Genomic DNA, 20675 nt, shown 5'->3' on the forward strand with positions numbered 1-20675 from the left:
AAGCTGAGCTTTTTAGAGTATACTTTCTATACACTGATGGTTATCCTCCTAAATGCAGTTCTAAATCCTATTTTAAAAATAGATACAATCAACAAAAGTGTCTACATGTTGTTTACCTATTCCTTGTTCCCTTCTGTTCAAAAGTAAGTAGAACTATTTCAGATGCCTCAATGAAGGCTTCAGCTCTCTTCCATCTCAAAGGAAATTCTAGCCTTGTTTGTCCAGTTCATGGTGAAATCATGTGACATGCACAAAATAATTACAGATTCACTGGCCTGTAGAAGGAAAATATGATAAGAGGGATTCTAGCTCTGGCATTATATCTAAGGAACAGGTGAAGGGGAGAAGAGAAAATTCCTCTTGGGCTGTGTGTTTTTTCCCAAGAGATCTAGGTTTTGGTAGCTTTTTGGTTCTCTGAGCAATGATGTGTGTTGTGCGTTTGAAATGTGGACAAATGGCAAAAAAGGAGAAGGATCTGTTTGGAAATTGGGAAGTAATACTTTGCCTAAGGATAAGAGTTTTATTTTATTTTTTTTACTTTATGTAATCAAAGCATCACTATCAGGGCATTAGGAACAGTGAAAGAAATTAGGTAATATGGAAATAAAGGTGAGAAACTGAAGTCTGATGCTGGAACGATTATTTCTCTGAGAAATTTTGTAACATATTGAATGAGTGAAGCAACACAATATTTAGAAAAATGAGTAAGTTCAACATCAGTTTATGAAACATCTTGGCTTTTCTTCAATCAACTCAGCTTTTTGCTTTTTGTTTGTTTGTTTCAGATGACTTTGTCTAAATGAAATTAAAAAACAAAAAAAGACCTCTGTCAAAGAAGTAAATTTGAATCAAAGTCTCAGTAAAAATGAAAAATGAAAATTAATGTTTGGGCAATACTCTCTCACCTTTCGCTGGTCACTTCATGTTGCCTATTATATGAAGATCAGATTTCTACAGGGAAGTCATGACCATAGGAAGTTTTTTCCAAACCTTTCTTTGGATACCTGGAAAAAGTGACAGGGGATCTATGAATGTCTACCTGAATGTCTATAAAGTAGTTTTGTTGTTTTTACATTGATCATATCTCATTGCTTTTTGTTTTTCCTTCAGCTGTTTCTATTGTTCACTAATTTGATGTAAGATCTTTGGAAGTTCTTAAATTACATTCAACAGACTAAAATTCAAGCTTCTAGGTACTCCACTTATCTAAATAATTTATTAATAATGTATTATATATTATCTTTGTAGTGCAATAGAATCATAGAATGGTTTGCATTGGAAGGGATGTTTAAAGATCATCTAGTCCTAAACCCTGACATGAACAGGGATACATTTCACAAGATCATGTTGCCCAAAGTCCCACACAACCCAACCTTGAACATTTCCAGGGATGTGACATTGCCGTCTCTTGGTAACCTGTTCCAGTGCCTCACTACCCTCATTGTAAAGAATTTCTTCCTTATATCTAACCTAAATCTACCTCCTTTCTATTTAAAACCATTACTCCTTGTCCTATCAAGTCATTGTAAAATGTTTCCCTCTATTTTTTTTTTTTAAGCTCTTCTTAAGTATTGAAAAACTGCAATAAAGCTTCCCTGGAGGCTTCTCTTCTCTAGGCTGAACAACTCCACTTCCTCAGCCTTTCTTCACAGAGAGGTTCTTCACAGAAAGGTCCACATCTTCTGATGCACTATCCAGAGCTGGCTGCAGTACTCCAGGTGGGGTCTCACAAGAGCAGCGTGGAGGATGATAATCACTTCCCTCAACATGCTGGCCATGCTTCTTTTGATGTACCCTGGTATACAAATGAGTTTCTGGACTTCAAGTGTACACTGCTGTCTCGTGTCAAATTTTTCATCTACCAGAACCCCCAAGTCTTTCTCCACAGAGCTCAATCCATTCATTTCCCAGTCTGTACTAATATTTGGGATTTCCCTGACACAGGTGCAGGACTGTGCACTTGGCCTTATTGAACTTCATGAGGCTTGCAAGAGCCTGCTTCTCAAGCCTCTCCAGGTCCCTCTGGAATATAACTTTATATTTTATAATGATGTGTATTACAAAGTGACACCATTGATCACTGAAGTGATTCTCTCCTATGAGTTTTGGTGATCAATATAATGCAAAGCAACTGTATTACAGAGTACATCTAGACTTCATAGCAGAAAACAATGTTATTGTAACACATCCACTATTACCAAAAAGCCAGCACATACCACATGCGGGAGATATGATACAGCTGCTTTGCAGTTTGACTGGACTCTTAAATCATATAATGATTTATTTTCAGAATTCCAATATTTGTTTTATATCCATATGTTTATTAAGGACTGTCTCTGAAAGTGTAAATGTTTTGATGACATTAAATTTAAATTGATATGTATTTTAAAATCAACAAGATTAACATTTACTGAGAAATATTTGACAGAGTATCTTTCAATAATTCATGGTGCAATCACAGGATATGGATAACATTTGCAAATAATTGGTGTAAATATTGCTTTATTAATTGCCTTTTCAGTGAAACAACATTAATGTGGCATATAAACTTAGAAATTTGGGAGAAGTGTTCTAAAATTGACAGATAAAATAAAAATACCTTCTAAACTATATACCATATAGCCCCTATTTTGTATATGCTGACCTATTACTCTTTTATTTGGGCTTTATAATGTGTTTTAAAAGTAATTTTAAGCTTCTAAAGAAGAGTAGTTGTAGTTGGAACTTGTTAACAGTTTTCCAAACTGTGGACATAAAGAACAAGGATTTTATTTGCTGCCTCTCAATGTCTTTTTCCTGTAAAAAAGGTTAAAATTTCTCATGCTACTCAAAACTAAAAAGCATAAGACTGCAAGTTAACAAGTAAATTTGCTCTAGGTTTTGTAGATATTTCTTTGCCAGAGAACACATAGATAATTTGAATTTACAAAAAATCTCATGAAGTTCAACATGGAGAAGGGCAGCATCCTGCACATTGGGAAGAACAACTCCAGACACCACTGCATGCTGGGTGCCACCCATCTGGAAAACAGCTTTTTAGAAAAAGACCTGGAGATCCTGATTCAAGTTGAACATGAGTCAGCAATGTGCCGTTGCTGCTAAGAAGGTTAATGATATTCTTGGCTGCATTAGGCAAAGTGCTGCCAGCAGGTCAAGAGAGGTGATCCTTTCCCTCTGTTTGGTGCTGGCAAGACCACACCTGGAAGACTGTGTCCAATGCTGGGCCCCCAGTACAAGAGAGACATGGACATATTGTAAGGAGTCCAGTGGAAGGCCACTGAGATGATGAAGGGACTGGAGTACCTCCCCTATAAGGAAAGGCTGAAAGAGTTGGTGCTGCCCAGCCTGGACAAGAGGAGGCTCAGGGGGATCTCTTCAGTGTCTATCAGCACCTGAAGGGAGGGTGCAAAGAGGATGGAGCCAGGGTCTTTTCAGTGTTGCCCATTGCCAGAAAAAGAAGCAATGGTCAGAAACTGAAACACAAGAGGTTCCATCTGAATGTCAGGAAGCATTTATTTACTGTTCAGGTGATAGAGCACCAGAAAAGGTTGCCCAGAGAGGATGTGGAGTCTCCCTCTTCAAAAGCAGTCAGGACATGTCCTGGGCACCCTGTTCTGGGTGCCTCTGCTTGAGCAGGGGTTGTACCAGATGACCTCCAGAGGTCCCTTCTAATCTTAATCACTTTGTGATTCTGCGACTGTGATGCTCTGAATTCAGATGTATTCTCTACCTATAATTTAAATGGGCTAGTGTTGTGTTTGAATTAGTTATCTAAATTTTATTAACTAGGCAAACATAAAAGAACACTCTGGTTGATGGTAAATCCTCAAAGTATACTGAATACACAATTGCCTTTGTGATGTTTGGTATTTAAAACCTGAAGGTATATGGACTATGCAGCTACACAGAACACACTGTGGGAGTGTGATGACATCTAGATATTGTATTCATGCAGATTACCTGGACATTGTCTCCTGGCATGATGCTGGAGTGCATGCTTTAACCCTTGAATTTTCCATTTCTCATAAATTAAATGGACAGGAAAAAAGGCAGGAGTCAAATTAAAACCAAAACATAACAAACAAACAAACAAAAAAACACTAATTTACTACGGAGCACAGAGGATGTCAGAATGGCTGTTGGCAAAGGCAAACTCACCAGGTAGAAGGCAGAGAGAGAGGAGTTTCTCTAGGACTCAACAGCACTAAATGGCTGATAGCTTAAGGAAATTAAGAAATAATGAAAATATATTTTCCTGTTGCCTGATTTAGATTCTATGATGAGTCACTAAGATGCTGGCAAGCAGTGGGTAGGAGAAAGCATGGAAGTTCTAAATATTTTTCTTCCCAGGATCCTGAAAATGTTTTTGAAGCCTTTGTTTCAGGAATAAAACTCAGTTGGGTTGATTGCTGGAGTGAATCACAAGCTAAGTTTTCCAAGATGGCAGAATTCACCCATATTTCATATTTCCAATATGAATTTCACAATTAGCACTTCTGTAGCTCCTTCTGATGGAGGATCTCAAATAACTTGTCAGCTCTAATAAACTAACTGTTCCTGTGTCAAATTATCATCTCAATTTAAGCAATAAGGTTAAGTAGCTGTGCCAACATGTGAACTGCCTGCCACCTATGAAAAAAAAATCCTGAATTTCAAAAATATTCTTACTCTATAAGCATTTACCTGGAAATGAAGCTGGTTTAAAACCAGCGCCATACAAATCAGGTGGATAGAGCTTCAGGGTGCAAATGACCCCAGAGCTTTCTGAATTGTTGGTAGAGTTTTGTAGCCTATAGTGGATTTGCTGCCTCCAGAGAAAATGCAATTACAAGACAAATGAGGAGGGTGTACACTATCTGACATCTAGGGAGGGACATGGCAGGATGTAGTGCAGAAGTAAGCTGGTTACAATCCAGAGTGATGCCAAGGCAGACAAGATGTATATTGAGCAGTTGCAGAGTGCACCTCTGTCTTGTACTGTCTGTGCACCTTAGTCTTGTAGTCAGACAACATTCATAACTTTTTCCACTTGTGGGTTGTGTACCACTAACTTCGAAGTCCTTCAGGAGCATAAAAAGCTAGATTTTATGTGGCAATCAGTGGAGGAGTTTTTTCAGCTGATTATAAGAAGCTTAGTTTCTGTCCCCACAGTGCTAGTTATTACCTCAAAAACTGAGCTCATAATACATACAAGGCGAATAATCATAGAATCATAGAATATACAGGTTGGAAGGGACCTACAAGGATTGCTGAGTCCAATTCCTGAGTCCCCAAAGGGCCACCCAAAATCAGACCATGTATCTGAGAGCATTATCCAAATGCTTCTAGAACTCTGGCAAGCTTGGTGCTGCAACCATTTCCCTAGGGAGCCTTTTCCAGTGCCTGACAACACTCTTAGTGAAGAACCTTTTCCTGATACTCAATCTGAACAGGGGAGCCTGTTGCAGCTTCAAGCCGTTCCCCTGGATCCTATTGCTGGTCACCAGAAAGAAATCTGCCCCTGCCTCTCCACTCCCCCTTATGAGGAAGTTGTATACTGCAATGAGGTCTCCCCACAGTCTCCTCTCCTCCAGGCTGAACAATCCATGTGACTTCAGCAGTTCCTCAGTCATCTTCCCCTCTAAACCCTTTCCCATTTTGTTGCCCTCATTTGGACACTTTCTAACAGTTTTGTATCTTTCTTATACTGTGGTGTAAAAAACTGCATACGGTACTCAAGGTGAAGCCACACCAGTGCAGAATAGAGAGAGACAATTACTTCCCTTGATCAGCTAGCAACGCTGTGCTTGATGCACCCCAGAATATGGCTGGCCCTCCTGGCAGCCAAGGCACATTGCTGGCTCATGTAGAGTTTGCTGTTGATCAAAACGCCCAGATCCCTTTCTGTGGGGCTACCCTCCAGCTTCTCGTCCCCCAGTCTGTATGTATAACCAGGGTTACCCCTCACCAGGTGCAGAATCTGGCACTTGCTCTTGTTAAACTCCATATTGTTGGTGATTATCTATGTCTCTGATTTGTCCAGATCTCTTTGCAAGGCCTCACTACCCTCAACAGAGCTCCACTCAATTTGGTGTCATCCACAAACTTGCTCAAAAAGCATTCAAGTCCTTCATCCAAATTATTTATGGAAACATTGAAGAGAACTAAAATGGAGTCCCAAGGAAACCCACTAAAGACAGGTTACCAGTCTGATGTAACCCTATTTACAAGAACCCTCTGGACCCAAAGAACCATCAGCCAATTGTTCACCCATCTTATTATGCTTTTGTCTAACTATATTCTGGTCATTTTGTCCAGAAGTACACTGTGAGAGACAGTATCAAAAGCTGTACTGAAATCCAGAATGATTACATCTATTGGCTTCTTTGGGTCAACTACCTGGGTAATCTTGTTGAAGAAGGAAATTAATTTTGTTAAACATGAATAAGAAATAATAAGAAGAAATACTTTAAATTTGTATTTTTTTTTTTTTTTTCCAATACATTACAAGTTGGTGATAAGAAATGTGATTTCTGGAAAGAATGATGTGTAAGACCACTGCATGACATGACCATAAAAAAACACTAATCCATAAATGAAGAACAAAATTTGAAAACATGAGATTACAGAAGTTCTAAAACAGAAATGAAATAGCCATTCTAAACAGAATGCCACAATAAAACCTTGAAATATGTATGACATTATCTAGTTCCCGCCACACCCCATAGGAACAGCAATTCTTTATAAAGTTCATGCTGATAACTAATTTATACTGATAAAAACTGAGTAGGAAATTTGAGCATCTGATGGAGGTCTTCCTGTTTCTATCATTGGGCACATTAAGTGAAGATTACAATATTTGGGGAGGAAACTTATCATATCTAGCTCACTCCCAAGTTGTCTCTGATCAGTCAAATACTCATTTTTGCATACCTACCTTATCAAACTGTGCAGGAAGTTCAGTGCTGCTTTCTTTTAAAATATGACTGAAGGAGTAAGTTGCATCTGTATTTTTCATCTCTGTTCAGGGTTTAATTCTTACTTTGAGAAGATCAAACTTCAGTTTCCTTTGTCTCTTGATAATGAAATGTGCATTTCTCACCACACAAAATGAACTTAGTTTAATGTTTGAGAAACAAGTATATATGATATCCTGGGATGGAAGCATTCAGAAGCCCACCTGCTGATATATTGTGAATAAAAATAACTCAAAAATCAATAATTTAGAAAAAAATAAATAAAGTGGTGACCAAAGGATTCAGTAGGATGGAGAGTTCAAGAACACTGGAACTTTATAAGCACTTTTTTTTTTTTTTTTTTTTTTTTTTTTTTTTTTTTCCTTCACTGAGATGTGAAGAGCTTCTGGTCAATAAATTTTGTGTGGGGAAAATTGACCTGCGACATTACTTAGTCATCTCCTTTTCAGCTTCCTAATCATAAGACTTTTTTTTTTTTTTTTTTTTTTTTTCTATAACAAAAGTTTATTTATAGCAACGGATTATGAAAAACTATGGATAAGTAGAGGGGCTATCACCAGATAAACAATGTGATGAGACTTCCTATGTTATGTGCTACTTGTGTTAAACAGTCAGGAAAGGGACAGATGAACAGATACCTTCACCTTCAAGCCCAAGAAGATCTTTGTAGTACGTATATAGACCTTGGATCCTGAGATCATGTTTCTAGCAACATCCACGAAGATTAAAAATGAGCTAACTCTAAATCACTACCCTCAAAACTTTTTCACTAAACAGATTTTTTCTGACTTTCATTCCTATCTCTGTAATTTCATAGCTGTGAATTTAAAGTTGTTTTTGAACCACTTACTGATGCAGAGTCCAAAACGTTCCCTCAGATTTCTTATGGATTCAAGAACATCTATTGAATCCCATAAAAACAAGATGTATACCAGCTATGAGATGGAAATCTTTCTTTCAACACCCTGAAGATTACCTTGGAATACCCTCCAAATCACTTATTACCACTAAAAAGTGTCCTTTTTTGCAAAGGGGCATGATTTCATATCTTCATTTTCCCCAAGAGTCCAGAACAGGGGCAAAAACTGAAAATGAGAAATTTTCTTCCCCTTGAGCTTGAAGGACCAACTGAGAAGCTCACTGACCATGAAGACTGAATTTTTGCACAAAATTGTTATTGCTGCTCCAAGTCAGCTAAGAACACTGATCAGAAAAGAAGAAAAATGATTACAGAAGTGGAGCAGGTTTCCCAGGAAAATACCTATCATTAAATTCTCCAAGCTTTAAACAGCACAAGTATCAGGTTTGGATGTGATAGATGAATCTCAAACAGTACGAGGTTAGGTTTGAGCATAATTCAGTGAAAAATTAGGGAAATCAGTGGAAATGATGGGAAACTGCACCTTTCATCATTATTTTTATGAGGAAAGTTTTGAGTCTGTTTATGTGTAATTGAGAATCCCTAAAGATTATAGGTTCTTAGTGTTAGTATATACATTGTTGCTTCCAACAATTCCATTCAGATTTGGCAGTGGGCCCTGAGGCCTCCAGAGAGCTTGGTGAATTCTTAACAGAATTCATGCAAGGACAGACTGACAAAGACACTTGGAATTCAAGGAAATGCCAAGATCTTGTGCATGGCTATCTCAACTTGTGGCCAAAACAGAAAGCACTGGCCATCACATGGTATGACTGAAGGGTGGACAAATTTAGCATGAGAGAAGGCTACTGCATTCCAAAGAAGGTCAAATAAGTAATAACTGAACTTTGGTACAAAAAACTCAGTATCAGCACCAAGCTCTTGAGAAGGTTGTTGAGCCTAGGGCATGACTGCAAAGGTCCTGTAACCAAGTAGTTTTCTTTGAAACAGGAACAATTTGATCCTGTTCTAAACATGATGCTCTCTCCCATGACTGTTTTAAAGCCCAACTTAGTTTGTTCTTGTCTGAGGTAACCTAAACCCCAGTATAATGACCCTGTCCAAACAAATTCTTTATTTTTTTTTCTTTTTGTTCTCCCTCCTTCAGATCTTTTGCAGATACTTTTACAAACACAATGGAAATGTTAAGAGAAACATGTGCGTATGTATTCATACACATACACATTTCTGTAGTTCCTTTGTAAAGGGATTCCTCTTTCCAGGGCTTGGTAATTCCTATTCTTCATTCGGGAACTTCTACTGATGTGATTATTAACAGAGAGGGAACCTGAGCTAGCTATGTAACTAACGATGTACTATGAGCGAGATAATTAAAAAAAAAAAAAAAAAAAAAAAAAAAAGGTAAGTATGGATAAGCTTTGGAGCTAGCAGAAATGTGGTTAAGACAGGCTATAAAAGTAAAGAAGAGCCTGTGGTTTGGGGTCTTACTATATATGTGTTCTATATTGGGGATGAAATTGTTTTTGTGGGTGATAGGGAGATACTGATGAGCTTCCATGACTCATTCTTATCTGTAGTTCTTATTCAGCTCCTTATCTGAAGTCTAAATGGAGTGTAAGGAATCACTTTGATGTCTCAGGCACTGTCTTTCAGAGGTGAAAAAGTAGGTCTTTGCCTACATTGCTGAATGACACCTACTGCAGCAGAAGGTCAGCAAAAATTTCTAAACTGTGTTCTTCAGGATGAGAGGTGAGGTATTAGAGTCACCTCAAAGAAGTACCTGAATTCTCCCACAAAGTACTTCACTAGTGTTACCAACAATGATAGAACAACCTGCCTGTTTTTTTGTACATGTATCCAATCCTTTATTTATTTATTTTTTTTTTCTCCTCTTAAGGCAGAAAGAGGCAATATCTCTTCTTGTTCTGCTCTTATTATTTAAAATTCAGTAACATTTTTGAGACTCTCACACGACCTTCATCCTAGGAAGCATCACAGGGTTTTAAAATATCTGGAGATAATCAAGTCTCTTCTTCAATCTGAAACATATCTTATTTTCTGAAAATCTGGAAAAATTGTGAAGAAACTGATTATTTGCCATGAAGTGGTCTTACATATTCTATGAATCTATAGGTTTGATTTAAATAAGAATTATTTTTCTCTCTTATTATTATGCATAGATATATAAAACCAGATATGTGAATAAAATACAGTACAAATTTGCTTATTTTATATTAAAATATTTAATCTTTATAATCTCATTAGTTTGAGGCTTTGTCCTTCAATTCCTTTTATTTATATTCTACATTCTTGCTACTTTCTGTGCCTTTGTTTCTTTCTCTCTACTGATTTTCCACAAATCCAGTAGGAAAATTGAACGTGTTTTAGCGATGTATCCCAAATATACAAGTTCTTGTGTATGGGTGCAGCATCTGAAAGCAAAGAAGCAGTGCAAGAACTGCTTACCTTATCCAGACAGTGAAGACTAGAACTTTTGTAAGAGTCATTCCTCATTCAGCTGTTTTTGACTTTAATTTATCTCCAACATTTTCCCAGAGAGAATAATAACACAGTAAATCACTTTAATAAAGAGAATACATTATCTCAGACTAATTTATTGAAATCCACTAAACCACTTTTTTGGTGATAAGATTTCCCAGAGAATTTGTAGAAACCAACTTTTTACAACATCAACTCCTTTGCTTATTTTTGACAAATGATTTTCCATAGTATGATTCCCCATATAGTTAGTGTGCAAGGGATTTCTTATACATACCAGTCTCATAATAATTTCTGCCATTTCTCATATTTTGCACCTTAAGGTGAACAAAACAGAAGAAATAAATGGTAATATAGAATATATTTCCAATGAGACCAAGCTTATTGCAGTTCTGAGTGAAACAATACAGAAACAACACTGAATTTGGTTTGTATTTATGATGCAGTAATAAAGTCAAAACAGCCAACTTCACAGTAGCTAAAGGGCAAAATCAGGCACTAAAGGAACTGGTTAAAGTGCACCTTCTTTCCTTCTTGTAGTCTGCCCTAAACATACTTCAGTACTAAAGAGAGTTCTCAAGTAAAGTAGCAAGGCATATTGAACCAATAGCAATGTGGTTAAGTAGTTTTCCTTTTTTTTTTTTTTTTCCTTTTTTTTTTTTTTTCTGAATCCTTCCAGAGTTTTCTGCTTGCTATCATCAGTTCAAAGGGGGCTTGTCTGGAGAAGTAGCATCAGATCTACAAAATGAGGGCTGACAGTTCTGTCTATTTTAGGTTATGTCTAGATGCTAGACTTTCACATGTGCTCTTTCTATACCTTACAGTTCTGGTTGGGAAATGTTTCAATATCAGAGAAGTTTGAGCAGAATTGCCCATTTCAGTTCTTCAAGGAAATACTAGAGGTGAAAGACCAAGTGCTTTTTTGGGCAGATGGTTATACAAAGCTCTGTTCCTTGTAATGGTGAGAAAGCTAATATTGGCAAGAACAAGGCACTCATGCAGGACAACAGTCTGTCCCCTCTTGCTCCATCCTTTAAAGTTCTGTACAGCAGCCGCTCATAGAGGTTGCAATGAAATGCTGAAGTGAGGGTAGACATAATTTCCTTATGCTCCCATTTTCAGACAAAATTTAGGAATGAATACAGCATAATTTTCAAATGCACTAAGAGCATTAACATTATAGCTAAATTTTATTTTTTAATTTTAAATGGTGTGGTCATTTTTTTTTTTTTTTTTTTTTATCACAAACTGTCTTAAATGACAGTCCATAATAAGAGTCAAATAAATTTTTCATATAGATGAGAAATATATAGATTACTTGCTTTTTGTGCTTTCTGTTTCATTGACAAATACAACTTGTACAAAGTTATTTATGAAATATTGGGGATTTCAGTTTAAGACCAGATATGCCTTTGTTCGATATGGCTTTAATATATAACTTATTCACATATTTTGGTGAAATTTAGGATTCTGTTTCATCTCACTGTACTGGAAGAGGTGAATTTTAATTTCATTTTATTTTGCTGATTGTTCTCAGGAATAAAATAGCCTGAACTTTGCTTGCTTTTCAAGCTCATTTCATTATTGGGGCTCATTTACGGGAATGGAAAAGTGTCTGAAAAAAGTAAAAGTGAACTCAGTTATGCACAGATTTTGGCCATCTTTGAGTTTGTGTTATACCCAATTTCCACTGAATGTGCAAGTGAGAGAGCCATTAATTTAACTGGTTTCTATTTAAGGTCGGGAAGACTTTTAGATCATCTGTGTATTCAATACATTAACTTACAGTCAGAGGACAGGAAGCCAAAATACTTGGATTACACTGAAATATTCTGATTTTCAAAATAGTAAGCTGCTGAGCCATGGCCAACCATTAGTGAGACAAATGTTCCACCAGCTCCTAGTGAGATTTGTCAAGATGATTGCACCCTTCCCAGGATTCAGTAGTTAAAAAAATAAAATAAAATAAATCTATAAAGACCCTACCAAACTAAACAGAATAACAGTTTCTTTGTTATCTTAAAGAAGACAGTGGCTTTGAACCTGAGACAAAGATCTATTAACCATTCACCTGGAACAAATGTTCTTCCACTGCACAGCAGGGTCCACTCTTCCCAGTGTTTCAGATTCAGGTGAAGACAACTATATGAAAGGTAGGAACAAGATTGTTCTTTCTCAGCAATGTAAAGCAAAACATAAATGGAATACTTTTAGACAGTTGTGCTTTAAAGGGGAAAAAAAAATCCTGATATAGAAAACCACAAAAACTATTTTGGATTTTCATCTTTGCCACAGTTTCCACAGTTTCTACAGGCATGTTGGCATTATTGCAGACTGTTCTGTTCTGTAGCTCAACAAAAATTTGAATGCTGTTAATTCCCTGTCCCCACTCTCCTCCCTCCCCACTAATAAGAACTTCCAAATCCCAAACTATTTCATTCTTATTATTCCATCTAGAAAACCATATTATTTGGAGGCAGTAAGTCCAAACAAACAAACAAAAAAAGGCTTCCTACCTGATTGTGGAACACTTTTGCCATATATTTCTTCCTTTGACAAGTACATGCATATATACAGTGATTTATCCACCTTCTCTTGTGTATGATGGATAACTGGGGATGATGAAGCATCCCACTCTAAAGCTTACAACTTTTGTGTAATTTGTAAGTCCCTAATGTGGGCTCACTTAGCAGGATTTCTAGCAGGATTTCTTTTGATTCCTACTATTTCCTGGAGTGTGGGAGTAGTGCCCCTAATCTCTGCACACCTCTGCATCACTCCATGATGCAGTGGGATGTACCCTTCTGTTAGAACTTGACTGGCAGCAACACCAAGGTCAGCTTCAATCTGTAGAAGTCACTGCTAAAGATACTGGTGGGAGCTCACCCTCACCATCCGAAAATCTGCAGAAACTAAATACATTGTAGGAAAAACAGATGAACTTTTTTTGTCTCTTGAAAAAGATTAATGATATGGTTTAAAAACAAAACCAAAAATAAATTTATCAAAGGGTAACAGAGGAAAACAAATGTACTGTCCCTTCCTTCACCTCGAGTATTGTGTTCAGTTTTGGGCCCCTCACTACAAGAAGGGCATCGAGATACTTGAGCGAGTCCAGAGAAGGGCGACGGAGCTGGTGAGGGGTTTGGAGAACAAGTCTTACGATGAGTGGCTGAGTGAGCTGGATTTGTTCAGCCTGGAGAAAAGGAGGCTCAGGGGTGACCTTATCACTCTCTATAAGTACATTAAAGGATGCTGTAGCGAGATGGGAATTGGTCTATTCTCCCATGTACCTTGTGACAGGATGAGGGGGAACAGGCTAAAGTTGTGCCAAGGGTGTTCTAGGTTGGATATTGTGAAGAACTTGTTAGGTTGTTAGACACTGGAATGGGTTGCCCAGGGAAGTGGTGGAGTCACATCCCTGGAGGTCTTTAAAAGACATTTAGATGTTGAACTTAGTGATATGGTTTAGTGGAGGACTTGTTAGTGTTAGGTCAGAGGTTGAACTCAATGATCTTGAGGTCTCTTCCAACCTAGACAATTCTGTGATTCTGTGATTCCTCAAACACCGTTTTAAAAGTACCATGTAAGATCTTAGCAGCAAACAGTACTGGCTGAGAATTAAACTAGATCAATCAGATCAACTATCTAGTTCCCTGTTCTGTCTATAACATCGTGAATAAAAGAATAAAGGAAACATATAGTATGGGAGATCCTACTTTCCCTACCTCCAGTAATTTACAGCTCACACTCTGCCAGAGTGCTAAGAGCATGAATGACCACATTTCAGTGCTTGAGCCCACATCAGGACTCTAATCATAGAATCACAAAATCAGAATCATTGAGTCATAAAATCATAGAATCACAGAATTATAGAATGTCTTGGGTTGGAAGGGATCTTAAAGATCCTCTAGTTCTCTCCTCCCTGCCATGGCCAGGGATGCCACCCCAAAGATCAGGTTGCCCAGGGCCTCAGCCAACCTGGTCTTGAACACCTCCAGGGTTGGGAATCCACAGCTCCTGTGGGCAACCTGTTCCAGTGCCTCACCACATGCTGAGTTAAGAATTTCCTCCTAATCTTTGAACTAAATCTCTTCTCTTTTAGTTTAAACATCCCCCCTCCCCCCCCACCCCCACCCCCCCCATTCTGTCAATATCTGACTGAGCAAAGAGTTGCTCTCCATCTCTTTTATAAGGCTTCTTTAAGTACTGAAAGTCTGCAATGAGGTCACTCTGGAACCTTCTCTTCTGTAGGCTGTACAGCCCCAGCTTTCTCAGCCTGTCTTCCTAGGAGAGGTGCTCCAGCCCTCTGATCATCTTCCTGGCCTTCCTCTGGACCCACTCTAACAGATCCACATCTTTCTTGTGCTGGGGGACCCAGATCTGGATGCAGTACTCCAAGTGGGGCCTCACAAAGGCAGAGAAGAGGGGGACAATCACCTCCCTTAACTGGCTGGACACTCCTCTTTTGATGCAGCCTAGGATGCAGTTGCCTTCTGGGCTGCAAGTGTGCACAACTGGCTCATGTCAGCCCCCCAAGTCCTTCTCTGCAGGGCTGCTCCAGATGATTTCTTCACCTAGTCTTTATTCATGTATGAGATTTCCCCAACCCTGGTGCAGCACCTTCCACTTAGACCTGTTGAGTCTCATTAGCTTCACATGGGCCTACTTTTCTAGCTTATCCAGTTCACTTGGGATGGCATCCCTTTCTTAGGTTATATCAACTACACCACTTAGCCTAGAACTTGCAATTGCATCACATGACAATTCTATGATTAGTCTGCAGCACACACACTTGAAGCATAGGGACTTACAGGAAATAGGAATGATCATAATATAGCTGTTGGCTGTGAAGCCAGAAATAGTTTAAAATGCAGAATAGATTCAGTGATAATACTGTTAGGGATATGATCACACTGAAGGTATATACTGTTCTAATTCATATATTTATTCTTAATAGAAATAGCCAGATAACCTTGATAGTATCCACAAGAAGGGAAGTTAACGTAGCTATCTCACTACTTCGGATACATCTGAGTTTACCAAATAGGAACCGCATATTATAGAATCATAGAATCATAGAATATCCTGAGTTGGAAGGGACCCTTAAGGATCATCAAGTCCAACTCTTGACACCGCACAGGTCTACCCAAAAGTTCAGACCATGTGACTAAGTGCACAGTCCAATCTCTTCTTAAATTCGGTCAGGCTCGGTGCAGTGACCACTTCCCTGGGGAGCCTGTTCCAGTGTGCAACCACTCTCTCTGTGAAGAACTTCCTCCTGATGTCAAGCCTAAACTTCCCCTGTCTCAGCTTAACCCCGTTCCCGCGGGTCCTGTCGCTGGTGTTAATGGAGAAAAGGTCTCCTGCCTCTCGACACCCCCTTACGAGGAAGTTGTAGACTGCGATGAGGTCTCCCCTCAGCCTCCTCTTCTCCAGGCTGAACAGGCCCAGTACCCTCAGCCGTTCCTCGTACGTCTTCCCCTCCAGGCCTTTCACCATCTTCGTAGCCCTCCTCTGGACACTCTCCAACAGTTTCATGTCCTTTTTATACTGTGGTGCCCAGAACTGCACACAGTACTCGAGGCGAGGCCGCACCAGCGCAGAGTAGAGCGGGACAATCACCTCCCTTGACCTACTAGCGATGCCGTGCTTGATGCACCCCAGGACACGGTTGGCCCTCCTGGCTGCCAGGGCACACTGCTGGCTCATATTGAACTTGCTGTCTACCACGACCCCCAGATCCCTCTCTTCTAGGCTGCTCTCCAGCGTCTCATCGCCCAGTCTGTATGTGCAGCCAGGTTTTCCCCGTCCCAGGTGCAGGACCCGGCACTTGCTCTTATTGAACTTCATGCGGTTGGCGATCGCCCAGCTCTCCAACCTATCCAGATCCCTCTGCAAGGCCTTTCCACCCTCATTCGAGTCCACAACTCCTCCAAGTTTGGTGTCATTGGCAAACTTGCTCAAAATACCTTCTATTCCTACATCCAGATCGTTTATAAAAATATTGAAAAGTACCGGCCCTAAAATGGAGCCTTGAGGGACCCCACTAGTGACCGCCCGCCAGCCTGACGCAGCGCCATTCACCATAACCCTTTGGGCCCTGCCCGTTAGCCAATTGCTCACCCATCGTATGATGTTTTTATTTAGCTGTATGGTGGACATTTTGTCCAGTAGGATCCTATGGGAAACCGTGTCAAAAGCCTTGCTGAAGTCCAAAAAAATCACATCAGCTGGTTTCCCTTGGTCCACCATACGGGTGATCTTATCATAAAAGGAAATCAGGTTAGTTAGGCAGGACCTGCCCTTCACAAACCCATGCTGGCTGGGACCAATGACTGCTTTATGGTGCATTATGGTGCTATTATGGTGGCATACAATAGAATAGATACAATAGCAAAATTTCCTACTATTTTGGAAAAGAAAAATTAGTCAGATGTGTGGCATTATGAACAAAACAGCTGAAAACCAAACATTTTCTCCTCTCTCTCTCTCTATATATATATATTTAGATCCTGTGCACAATTTTGCTGAAAAGTTACTTATCTAATCCATTTTTAGAGCACCTAACTATTTAAGATATTTTTAAGCTCTGTAGTGACTACAGCAAGAGTAAGATGTAAGATGTGTCATACCATGTAATTAACATAAACTGGGCGTGGGTCCAAAGATGTAATTTTACACAACTTAAGGGTCTAATAGCTCTATATTTCTTATCGTGTCCTATCTTAGAAGAACAGCAGCAGCATCTGTCCCTTATGCCTCTTGTGCCCAACACGTAGCTATTGAGTCACATGCACTTCTGATTAGTTTAAGTGTAGCTCCTCTGCCTTGGCTACGTTGTGTGATATGAAATAAGAATGTGATAACACTGGGGTTACCAGATAAGTCAAAATTCCTGTTTACAGAGTAATTGAGCCAAAAGAGACTCATAATTGGGTTGAAAATTATAACCCATCCTCCCTATGGAAATTCTCAGTACAAGGAGAAACAATTACATTATCTGAAGAAAAAGCATTAGCCAGGAGTAGATTGCATTACAAGTCATTATAGTGCCAATCTTAAAAAGGAACTGTTGTCATAGGAAGATTCTAAGGAGTAGGATAAAATTGTGCAGAGGTATCTACAGCAAATAAAGTTGTGTGGGATCAATTTCTTTCTCACAGAGCTTTCATCTGAAGAAGCATCCTGAATGTTTTTTTGCTGTTGTGATACTTGCTTGTAAAATGAAGTATATGTAGAAACATGAAAATTACTTACAGTTAAAGATTAAATTTTTCATTCACAATAGCCACATTTTGGTAAGTTTTCATTGTCTTCTTGTGTACCTAATAAAGAAACAGAGCTTTTGGGGCACAGATTTTTAATGGATGTTTCTCAGCTGCTACAAGATCATCCTCTGGCCTGATCATGAGATCACAACTCCTTTTAGACACAATGTATTTAAAAAGGATGATTGGCAAACTCCCTATTGCCATAGTGTATTGTGTATCCTCCCACCTGATATCCATATCTTAGCCATCAGCAGTTACTTCAGTTACTTCTCAACTCATAACATGAGACAAATTGCCTTGTTCTCTTTCATGCACAGATACTGGAAGATTCAAAAAGGGTTGTAAAATAAATGAAAGCAGACTGTATTGTGCCTGTACTATATATATACCATCATTTCAAGAAAAGGAAATTCACATCCACTCATTTCAAACATGCTGAATGTATCATAAACACTGCTTACCTTCAGCTAACAGTACAGGAGGGCTGGTAGGTTACTCATCTTTTATGGCAGTGATTTCTCGAAGTACACAGCTCATTGCTAAAGCAAGTCATAAAAACATTTCTTTGTATATATTATACACAAGCAACACCATCACTGTATAGTGCTATATAAATATCCTTTCTGTCCTTAATGGCTCCATTGGGCCTGTTCTTTGCTTCCTAGCTGCTTGGATTAAGGACTGACTGATGTTTTAGCTCCTGGCTGTGTTAGTTTAAAAAAGACTGAATTTCTACTTTTGGTAAAAGGCTATATGCATAAAGAGTGGCTAGCAGTGCCTAGCTTCATTAATGCATGGACTCAGGGCAGTTGTTTCTTGCACACATGAATATTTTAAGCTATCCCTGTATTGATTACTAACTTGGAACTTGAATTTACTTCTAGTTTTTATTCATTTTTACTGCTGCTATGAACTAGCCTTCACTTTTTTTTTTTTTTTAATTTATATATATAGATATTTAACAAAGAGCTCAATAATGTCAATGAACTGTTAAGTGCTGGAGAAGAAATGAGCCTTTTCTATTAAACAGAATATGTAGAACTAATCTCTTTAAAATGTTTTAATAACTTATTATTTGAACATTATCATATCCTCTACAAGGATATGAATCAACACTGCAGTTACATATATTTTTTTCAGAGAAAAAAAATACTTTTTTTTTTTTTCTTTTATAAACACACAAAACCCAAAAGATTTTTAAAAAATGTGGTCAAAAGCACTTCTTATCCACTGAGAACAAATGAGAACACATTGTCTATAGTTCTGAAAGGGTCACTTGTTTTTTAAGGTGAAGTTGTTCTAAACAAGTTTGTATTGTTAATCAGACCTTTGCATAATCTTGTGGCAAATGTTGAACACCAGCCTCCAGCCACAATTTTCTAAAAACTTTGTCAGCACAAGGTAAGAAAACCTCAGCAATGTTAACTAAGCCTGTGAAAACTACTATTTGAAGCAGCTGGAGAGAACAGAGTATGTAATGAAAATAAATCTCTTGACAAAGAAATCCAGAGGACTTTGGGCAAACAACCCTTAAATAACAAAAAATTAAAAAAAACCTCTTGCTGGTTTGGGTTTGGAAGAAAAAGAACAGGTGTTTTATTTCTCTGAAATAATCTTGAAGATTACTTCTGATCCACATACTAACAGTATACACAAATCATTGCACTGCCTGTATTCTCATTTGACAACAAAGTTTTATTTAATTTTGCATATAATGAAAAATGCAGAAAAATAAAAATACTTTGGTAACAATAAATATGAAATAACAGCCATTACTAGGTAAGCCATTACTGTCACTACATGCTAGGAATTTCTTCTTAAGAATATCTCTATCTATATATCTGTTTTTTAGGAGTTTGGGATAACAGATGACACCAAGCTGGTGGGAAGTGTCGATCTGCCAGAGGATAGAAAGGCCCTGCAGAGGAACCTGGACAAGTTGGATCGACGGGCAGAGGCCAATGGGATGAAGTTGAACATGGATAAGTGCTGGGTCATGCACTTTGGCCACAATTATCCCATGCAGTGCTGCAGGCTTGGGGCAGAGTATCTTGAAAACTGTGCAGAGGAAAAGGATCTGGGGGTGTTGGTCAATGCTCTCCTGAACATGAGCTGGCGGTGTGCCCAGGTGGACAAGAAGGCCAATAGCATCCTGGCTTGTATCAGGAATAGTGAAACCAGCAGGACCAGGGAGGTGATTGTTCCCATGTACTTTGCTCTGGTGAGGCCGAGTACTGTGTTCAGTTTCGGGCCCCTCAGTCCAAGAAGGCCATTGAGGCCCTGGAACACATCCAGAGAAGGCCCACACAGCTGGTGGAGGGTCTGGAACACAAGTCCTATGAGGAATGGCTGAGGGAACTGGGGGTGTTTAGTCTGGAGAAGAGGAGGCTCAGGGGAGAGAGACCTTATTGCTCTCTACAGCCACCTGAAAGGACGTTGTAGGGAGCTGGGGGTTGGCCTCTTCTCACAGATAACTAGTGATAGGACTAGAGGGAAAGGCCTCAAGTTGCACCAGGGGACGTTCAGGTTGGAAATGAGGAGACATTTCTTCTCAGAAAGAGCAGTCAGGCATTAGAATGGGTTGCCCAGGGAGGTGGTGGCATCACCGTCCCCAAGGGTGTTCAAGAAAAGGTTGGATGTGGTACACAGGGACATGGTTTAGTGGGTGATATAGATGCTACGGGGATGGTTAGACAAAACAATCTTGGAGGTCTTTTCCAACGTTAATGATTCTATGCAAGGATGTGTATCGGCTAACATCACTAAAACTTTACCTGTGTTTAATAAATTACAACAAATTCACTACAGAAAAATCCATCAAAGACTTTGAAATACAAAGGACTCTATCCCATGAAACTCTGAGTTGTAAGTCCAGAGTTAACTAAATGCTGGAAGACTATTTAGTGGAAGTATTTCTACATGCTTATTCTATGCTTAAATTCTTTAATTCTAATTTCGTGGAGAGAGAATGAGAAAAATGCATACTGTATGTTCTAGTATTAGAAAATGTTTGCTCTATTCTTATATCTTTGTATTCCTCTCACATATGCTGTTGGTCAAAGATGG

The sequence above is a fragment of the Anas platyrhynchos genome, chromosome 2, assembly GCF_047663525.1.
Source record: "Anas platyrhynchos isolate ZD024472 breed Pekin duck chromosome 2, IASCAAS_PekinDuck_T2T, whole genome shotgun sequence".
NCBI classification, from domain to species: domain Eukaryota; kingdom Metazoa; phylum Chordata; class Aves; order Anseriformes; family Anatidae; genus Anas; species Anas platyrhynchos.